Source organism: Parasteatoda tepidariorum, chromosome 1 (assembly GCF_982258835.1).
Source record: "Parasteatoda tepidariorum strain Cologne lab strain chromosome 1, Ptep-v5.0, whole genome shotgun sequence".
NCBI lineage: Eukaryota > Metazoa > Arthropoda > Arachnida > Araneae > Theridiidae > Parasteatoda > Parasteatoda tepidariorum.
This window is the reverse complement of record NC_141755.1, coordinates 91,458,350-91,468,709: the sequence shown is the minus strand read 5'-3', so window position 1 is coordinate 91,468,709 and position 10,360 is coordinate 91,458,350.

The window sequence follows — 10,360 nt, the reverse complement described above, 5'->3', positions numbered from 1 at the left end:
TCAAAAAGCTAGTTTTAAAATAATAGTCAAGCGAAGTCTGAGGCATGAGGCTATTATTTAAGAAACTTCTAACAGCAACTGCTATGCTTTCAAAATGCTAGAGGTTCAAAACGAGGCTGCAGCTAGAAACTATTATTCAAAAAGAAGCTGGAGCTGCATACTGTAATGCAAGAAGAAGATAGATCTAGAAGCTATTATTCGAGAAGCTAGATTTAAAACATATTTGTCAAAAAGAATCTGAAGCTTGAAGTTAATATTCAAGAAACCTTCCAATAGCAATTGCCATAATTTATGAATCTAGAAGCTATAATTGAAGAAGATGCTTAGGATAGAGACTGTTATTCAGGAAGAATCTGGAGCTAAGGAATTGTAATAATAATTCATGAATTATAACAATTGCAATTGAAAAACTATCTAATGCTATAAATTAATAAAAAAAATTGAAACTTGAAGTTATTTTTCATGAAACTTCTAGAGACAATAACAAACATTCAAAAAGATAGAAACCATTATTCAAGTAGAAATTGGAGCTCGAAGTTGTGATTTAAGAAGAAAGTGAATCTTAAAATTATTATTCAGGAAATTTCCAACAACCACAGTTAATGTTTAAAAGAGAAACTAGAGCTCTAACTATTATTCAAAAAGTAGGAGCTAAAAGCTGTTATTAGACAAAGAGCTTGAATCTGATATTTGAGAAGAAACTTAAGCTAAAAGCTTCTATAAAAATTTTATTTTAAATCTCTTATCTAACAGATGACTAAGAAATCTAGCAACTTTTCGAAATGATAAATTTCAGTAATTTTAATGTTTTTAAAAATGTTTAAATGTTTTGGAATACTTATATATATGAAATTTAAACTACTGATTTAAAGTGGATAGTATCCTCTGAACTCTTGAGTCGTTTGAATAAAATATGTAACATTGCATTAAATAAGATTTACGCTTAAATCAATATTATAAGATTTAGAAATTTCGTAAAGAAATTGCCTTTTCTTTTCTCAAATGTAGCTTTTATTTCAAATTTGAAATTTTTCCTCCACATGTAATTTTTTTTCCTTCAAATATTTTGTTATAATTTTTTGCACTTAAACTAAATTTGAACTCTGAATTTTGCTGCAGTAATCTAATTTTAAGAATCTTAATATAAAGTCAAATAAAAGATGTAATGTTGCATAAAACAAGATTTACGCTTTTACTTCAATTTATAAAATTTTACTTTTTCACATCTTTAACTCAGAGCAGCTGCTCCCAAATGGTGTTCCGCAGAACCTTAGTGTTTTGTAGAAGAGTTAAAGGGTTCCGAGAGTTGGAACATTTGTTTTAACTAGTAATCTATGATATCTTTCATTATAGTTAGATACTATCAATAATCCATTATTTATTTTATATCGCTTGAACTTATGAAATTATTTAATTGTAAAATGCCATTGAAAAAGAAATTGATAATTTATTTTATAATTTTTATAATAATATTAAATAAATCATGAAAACAATGTTGCATTAATAAACTTTCATTATCACTCTTTTCAGGCAAAAACGAAATTGAAAAATTTGTTTTAAAAAATTGTGTTTCCCAAATAACGATTTTCAACATTAATAACTAATTATTTTAGTTCTTATTTCAAGGAAAACCATATTTCTGCTTGTTTTATTCCTTTTCAGCTACAAGCATACATTACACTAAAAACAAATTAGATACAGCCCCGAGCTAAAATTAGATAAAAACTAGATGCGGTTCCTAACTTAAAAACTAGATACAGCTCCAAGACTTCGAATTCTATTGTTGGACATAAAAACTAACTTAAGATTATTCCTCATTTCTTTTATTAATACCAATCTTAAGTCTCTTATTGGTAAATAAGTTCGCAAATGTTTATATTGTGTATTTTATGTTTACTTTGATTACTATGACTTATATGCCTAAAAACTATGTATTCTAAGTCCAAAAACTGGATACAGCTCCGAGTTAAGAACGAGATGCAACTCTGAGCTAAAAATTAGATACAGCTCCAAGACTTCGAATTCTATTGTTGGGCATAAAAACTAACTTAAGATTATTCCTCATTTCTTTTATTAATACCAATTTTTAGTCTCTTACTGGTAAATGCATTTTCAAATGTTCATATATTCTATTTCATTACTATGATTTACTTCGTTTATGGATTCCATGTCTACATGTCTAAAATCTATGTATTCTATGTCTAAAAACTAGATACAGCTCCGAGCTAAAAACTAGAAACAGAGACTTCGAATTCTATAGTTGGGCATAAAAACTAACTGAAGATTAATCCTCATTTCTTTCATTAATGCCAATTTTAAGTCTCTTATTGGTAAATACGTTCGCAAATATTTATATATTCAATGTTCACTTTTATTACTATGATTTACTTTGTTTATATATTCTATGTCTACATGCCTAAAACATGTTTCTAAAACTATGTATTCTATGTCTAGAAACTAGATACAACTCCGAGCTAAGAACTAGATGCAGCTGTGAGCTAAAAACTAGATACAGCTCCAAGACTTCGAATTCTATTGTCAGGCATAAAAACTAACTTAGGATTATTCCTCATTTCTTTTATTAACACCAATTTTAAGTCTCTTATTGGTAAATACGTTCGTAAATGTTTATACGTTCTATGTTTACCCTGTTTACAATGATTTACTTTGTTAATATATTCTATGTCTATACATTATTTGTCTATATAAATGTCTATATATTCTATTAATTTAGAGTTCCGCAGAAAGAAGGTTGATCATTTAGGGTTCCATTGCCGAAAAAAATTATTAAGCTATAATCTAGAGGACTCTTTTATAAATCTTTCCAATTTTTTTACCGTTATTTTTTGTTGCATTTTTGGCATTTAAAAATAAATTGAAAATAATTGGGATTTAAGAGTCTTACGTAAGCACTACTCATATTTATCCCATGCCAGCAAAAATAAGCAAATCACAAATTCCTCTGGGTGCTTACGTAATATTTGACCGCATCCATTAAAACAATAAATAATAATAATTTATATAAAAATCCTTAAGACATACGAAATAAATCTAAGTCACGATTCAAATAAATTTCTACAAAAAAAATTCGCGTTCATTACCATACCTCCCAAAGAAAGAACGATCATTAATAGACCAAAGGTCTAGAACAATTAATATTTTCCCTCCTCCCTACATTCTCACCCGAGGATTCAAGATTCGAATGATGGAATTATCCTCCTTTTGAGGATCACTTTCAATCTCTGGGATGCTTTGACCGCCCAGATGACCTTTTAGTCATTGATGCAGAAGAGTTTGACCTTGAATGAAATTTTATCTCTCTAAGTTTCCGTCTCAAATTTCTTGTTCTATCAGCAAGTTAATACGGAGGAGAAAGATGTAATCTTTTCTCATGCTTCGTTCGAATTTATTTTGTTCGTGATTCCCCTGCTAACCTAATGTAGGGATGTTTCGCTTTTTTTGTTCGATTTGATAAGTTGAACTGATTTTGACGTACCTGTTCCAATTTTGTTTTTAAATAACAGGTTTTTTGGTTCTTTAAGCAAATCGAAATGGTTTATAATTGTGTATTTTTCCTACTTTCAAGGTACTATTTAAATCAATTTTCTGATTGAAATAGTTTTTGACTGCTAAAGATTTTTAACTTTAAACAAATATCAGAAAATATCTCTGAAAAACAGATTTTATATTTTAATAAAAGAAGAAAAAAACTATTCTGTGCAGAAATTTATTATTTTTTTAAAGAAAACTAAGGTACATTTTTACGTAAAAATTGAATAAAATGCAAGTAAAAAAATCATTATAAGCAATAATGAATTATACTCGTTTTTGATTAGGAAAATTATTTATTTTTAAAAAATTTTTATTATTAATTTGAAAAAATAAAGAAAAAAAAAGAAGTTGAAATTGTAAAAAAAATTACAAACAACTGTAAATTATTCTTGTTTTTAATTTAAGCTAAAATTTTATTCTTGCATTAATTTCTACTATTTATGAGTCAAAAATTGAGTAAAATTATGAATAATTACTCCTTACATTTGCTGTAAATTAATTTTAGTAAATTATGTTTTCACTTTTTTGTTGTTTAGGAGTAAAAATTAAAAACGAACGCATTTGGGAGTAAAACAAATTCTAACTAAACAGTACGCCTATTATTAATGCTTTATCTGTTTTATTTATTTATTTATTTGTTTGTTACAAAGATCATTGTTTTATTCATATGAAGTCTTAAACAAACAAATATGTGTTTGAAAATTTAATATTTCATAAAAATGTTAATAATCATGAAAAAAATTTATTTCAATGAATTTGTTACGCTTGTATTTAATTTCGCTTGTAATTGCTTTGAAAACTTATTAAGAAAAATTTTATTTTTATTTTTATTTTTTCGACTAATTCAATAAAACCAAATATTTTCTGGGAAGTACATTTGCTATCTAAAAAAGGAAGGAAATTCCTCACAAAAAACCCCACGAAAAACCTCAAGTTTAAGAAATAAATGTTTCATGATTATACCTCTGAACTGAAAAATCATCATCATTACTCCCCTCAAAAACAATAGTTAAAATAAGAAAGGGATTGTTAAACAGCCTCCTGAATAAATGACCGATGATCTTTAGGGTGACCCTTCTGACCTCCTACTGCTTCGAAAATGTTCAACAGCTCCATCGTCTGAGTTTTAAACCTTCCTTCCAATACTTCAAGAAACTTATCTTTTTCTTAAAAAAAGAAAAAAAGAAATAATAATAACGAATCTAAATACTTATTCTAATTATTAACAATTGTCTTTTTATGCATTGTTGTTTATAACCTATATTTAAATTGTTTTAGTAAAGACACTTCAAGTTTAGAATGTCAATGAGAAATTGGAGATTTTCTTTTGATAGCAATGGATAACAATGGAAATTTTCTTAGGTGCTAGGAGGGTCCCCTCCCAGCTCGCTCCGCGCATCAACCCCTGAATTTGCTTCTCTTGCGCTTTTTTTTTCTTTTTTCTTTTTTTTCCTTAAAAAATCTATATTTTTAAAAAGAGTAAAATGATCATTCTGCTAATGAAAAGTCTAATTATTACAACTTTAAGTGACAATATTTATTTATTACATTAATAAATGTAATGGTGATGAATAAGATGTCAAGATTTGTATCTAGTAACATCTGATCTCTCACTTACTCTTTGTAAGAGTTATTGCTTTCAACATCAACTTAAGAGTGATCTTATAAAACAAAGAACACGAGAGAGAGAAAAAATGATTAACTAGTCTTTATTTAAGCAAAAACCTGAAGAAAAAAAATCAGGAAAAGGCATCTAAAATTGCATTGAAATTTCTAAAAATTATTAAGTTCATAAATAAATAATGTCAAGCTTCAACTCTGTACCGCATACCAGCATTTTGAAGAGCGGCCCTCATAGTATTTTTTCATTCCAGTGTACTCCTTGGAGTGTACATATTTTTTTCTACGTATCATCGTAATTTCAAATTTCTAAATCTTATAGTTTATGCACAACAAAAATTTTTTTTTGCTTAAAGTTGAATACCCAATTCATCGACGTTGGTACTTATGATTTTTAATATGGAGAATTATAATAAGCAAGCATAAATAAATTTTAAATTAATGAATGTTGATTCCGTAAATGTTTAATTTCTCTTTTCTTTTTCTTTCTTTTTTTCGTATTTAAATGTTAAAAATATAATTAAAAAATTTGTGTCCAGTGTAAATTTAAATTTAATGCATATGTAATATTTTTAAAAATTGCTTTGTATTATTTTATGCAGGTCCTTCCAAGTCGAAACCACTTTTACTCCAAGAACTAATACGTGAGTAGATTCATTAAATTTTTTTTAAATGATAATGAACCGAAAAACTTTTAAGGAATTTTCACGAAAATTGTAAAAAAAGCAGAAAAAGACATTAGTAATTTTTAAAAAAAAAATTATTTCAGTTTCAATTTTTATTGACCATTTTGGAAAACTGTCAAAAATTAAAAACATTTTCTGCATGCTTAGCTGAGCAAAAATAATCCACATGCATAAATATATTCTATTGTTTACTTAAAATTTCAAATATGATAAAATTTCTATAAATCTCTTTTAAATTTCGTTAAATTTCAATAATCTCTTGAAAATTTGAAATTTTTAATCTCTTAAACTTTAATAATTTCTTTGAAGTTCCTTTAATAACAATAAATAAATAAATAAATAAAACTTCGGAATTGCAAAAAATCCCCTTTCCAATTTTCCTAGAAACTGTTAAAAGTGCTATGAAAAAATATTTGCTTTATTATATATAATTGTTGTAAATTCTTTTTTGACAAAATTAACTATCAAAATTAATTTTAACTTTAAACTTCGAGAATTTTTCAATAATACCTAATGATTTTTTAGCACAGAGTTTACGAGCTAAGAGGGAAGATGGGATGCATCATAAACGAATGAGTTTCGCGTAGCATTCCCTGACCGTTGATGCCATCGTACGCAGCTAGGGGAGTTTCACTATCATAACTTTTCGTAAACTGGTAATTATTGTGAAAAATTACATTCAAATAGGGTCCAAAATAGCTGTTCTATCGTACCATGACACAGCTATTTTTTAAACCATTTAAATGAAGTTTTTGACAATATTATTATTATTATATACAAAATAAAAATAGGATATTTCATGTAAGTAAGAGCACCGCTTGAGATGCGAATGAACAGGTACTTTATAATGGGGATGATATTTCCGGTCATGGGTTGCTATGAAATTCTTAATCCTTATGATCCTTCCTTTCCAAGTTTGCAATCGCTCTTCTGAATTACCCACTAGATGAATTTTATATTTTAGTTTTAGTAAAACTTTTAAATACGATATGACCATTATTTACGAAAATATTAACCAAACAAAAGTGCCTTAATTTTCTATGTTCCAAACATTAAAAATCAATGATCTTTCAAAACAATTAATTAAAGTATATATTTTTTTAATATAGTTAGTTTAATATTCTAAATTATTCTTGAATAATAACAATTTGTACCTCGAAGGAATTCGCCATAGATTTTGTGTTTGGATACACTACTTTGTCTTTTTAAAAAATATTATATGGTTTGTTAACAAATCTGAATTCCTGAAAAAGAATTATAAATCAATTATTCTTCTAAAACAGTAATATCAAACGCTTATTTAAAATATTGTATATCTTTCTAAATTATTCAGAAATTACTATATGTAACCTTGGGTATGGCACCACAGATTTCTAGTTTTTATGTACTGCCTTGTTTTGATTTATTTAATGTACTTTGTTGATCCAAATCTGAGGAAAGATTATTTATCAATCACTCTTTCAAAAATATACATACATTTAGTTTAACATTCTAGATTATTTTTGAATTATGACAATTTGTGGTTCTATCGAAGCCATCCTAGATTTTAAGTTCGTATGTGCTGCCTTGTCTTTAAAAAAATGTATTTGCTTTGTTAACAAACATAAAATCTTGAAACAAAATTTAAAATCAATCATTCTTCTAAAAGATGCAAATCCTACATTTATTTAAAATATAGTAACTTTATAAAGTATTTCTGAATAGTAACTATTCCTTTCTAACTTTAAGTACTGCGCTATAGACTTTCAATTTTACATACTGCTTGGTTTTTATTAATGTAATGTGCTTTGTTGCAAGACACTGAAAACCGAAATGTATATATAAATCAATCATTTATTCAAAAATGTGCATACATTTAGTTTAATATTCTAATTATTCTTGAATCATAATGCTTTGCAGCTCTAAAAAGTCCGCCATAGATTTTGAGTTGACATGCTCTGCTAAAAAAGACAGTTGACATGCTCATCTTAAAAAAGAATTACAAATCAATCCTTCTTTCAAAAGATTTCATTCAAGCATTTATTTAAAATATAGTTAAACTTTGATAAGTATTCCTAAGTAGTACCTATTTGTAACTATTGCACCATAGATTTTCAATTTCTATGTACTGTTATGCTTTTTTTTTTTGTTTTTTGTTTTTCAAAATTAAATATGCTTCGTTGATCAAATCTAAAGAAACATATACGTTAATTATTCCTAAGTATTGCAACTATTTGCAACTATTGCACTATAGATTTTAAGATTTTATGTACTGCCATGCTATTTTTTTTTTTTTAATTTAATATACTTTGTTACACATGTCTGAAAAAAATCATAAATCATTCATTCATACGAAAATAAACATATATTTAGTTTAACTTTCTAATTTATTCCTGAATAATAACAATTCGTAGCTTTAAGTAATCCGCCATAGATTTTCTTATTCTGCGACAGAAAAAGGCCTAAGTAAATCGCCAAAGATGACAACAGAGGTAATTGTAATTAGATTTAGGCATGCACACCCTTTATAGTATCGGGTTCTCAGATATAACAATCACTATTCTTTCGGGATTTAAGAAAAATCAATAATTACTGAGACACAAGGGCAACTTGAATATTTGACTAAGACTCCCTGTTGTTGTTGACGTCACCGTGATTAGAACGTCCTCCCTGGTTGATGGATAGTCCCTGAGAGAAAAGTATTCTTTTTTAAAAAAGAAAGTATCAGCGACACTGCTTCATATTCAAAAGAGTCCTGAAAGCAAAGCAGATAAAAGTCATGACTGTCACTTTTACTTGGGCAGTCACCTATTTGAATAGGGGTGCTCCAAATATTTATGTCGTATAGGAACGACGTATAGGAACGAATGCAGCAAAATTTTAATTGACAGTCCTATAGGATTTTAGTAATGGCAATAAGCGGAATTCTTAGAATTGATTTTAGTTTTACTCTTATTTTGACTGTATTTCTGATCCAGACTCTGGCTGCATAGATGAGTCTCTCGGTTACTTGGACGTAGTTCTTTTTTAGAACATGATGGTTGAGTCCCTGATGGCGAGTCACATGATGGTGACTCTGGCAATCTTTTCTAACTTATGATTGAATAACTGAACACGATCCTTGACCTCATCAAGATGAAGAATTCAGGTTGGGCGCATCATAAACGATTAAGTTTCACATAGCCCTCCTTGATTGTAGATGTAATCGTACGCCTCTAGGGGCATCTCCTCACTATGAACTGGTTTCTCGTTAGCTAGTATTTATTGTAAAAAATTGCATTTAAATAAGGGCATACATTATTATTAATAATAATTGTAATAGTTTCAGTTTGTAGCAGTTTCAATTGTAGTAGTTCAAATTGGGTTAGAATCATCTTAGGCTTTTAAAAGAAGTAATTCTCATCACTCTCAAAACTTTTTTGAAAAAAACTCGTTTTAATAAAACTCTCTCGTTTATAATTTTCAAAAAATCTCTCGTTTTTTTTTTTCGGGTCCTTAGCTGTATTCAAAAATCTTAGCCATCGTTTTCTCGAAATTTCTCAATTTTTGACGAAACTGCTTCCTTGTTAGTGTGTCACCTCAGAGAACTTAGGGAGTTCTCCAACAATTTTTGCTTGCCTTTGAAACCGATTGCTTCGATTTGTGATACATTGTCAAGCATGTTTCCAGTGTTTAATTCCTGGCGAAAACAGATCCATTTACTTATACTTATTCTCCTATTATTTTACGCTCATGTCTTATTCAAATAGAGTTCTAGCGCATTTTGTACAAACGGTTTCGTCAAAAACGATGACGATTTTCTTACCACTTTTGAAGTGAAATGACGAGTGATTAAATTTCAAATTGGCCGGATCACGCTATTGGTCGAAAATGACCTCACTACTTGTGGGAAAGAAAATGGTATGTATTGGCTAGTGTTGACGTGATTTTTGAAAATTGCTGAGAATTTTGCTTTAAACAAGTTCCTTTATTTATATTTGATAACTTTATTATTGATTTTATTACAGTCTAAAGATATGTAACTACATTAATTTTCAAATATGTTTTTTTTGTCCGTTGTTTCGAAAAATAATTAATTTTTTTAAAAAAATTGTTGTTCAATATAAAAAAAAATAATGCAATTTACTGAATTTTAAAAAGGCACTAATGGCGAGAGAAATAGTAACATTGCTACCGGGGTTAAATTAACTGATAGGTAATTAATATAAATTCTGTGACCGTAGACAGTATTTTGTTTTGTTTCTGTAATATAAAGGTTTAGAATGTATAATGCATATCACTAAATGAACATCTCTTTTAATTATAAAAAAAGATATATTATTTACAATTGACACAATTTTTCGATAATTTCTATTTAAGTAAAAAGTCATTGAAATAAAACTTAATTCTGATATTACGTAAATATTCACATGAATGAAAGAAGTCCAGAGGCCACGTTAAAATAAAAATAGCCAATACATACGATCTCCCTTCTCACACGTAGTGATGTCATTTTCGAACAATAGCGTGGTTCGTCCACTTTG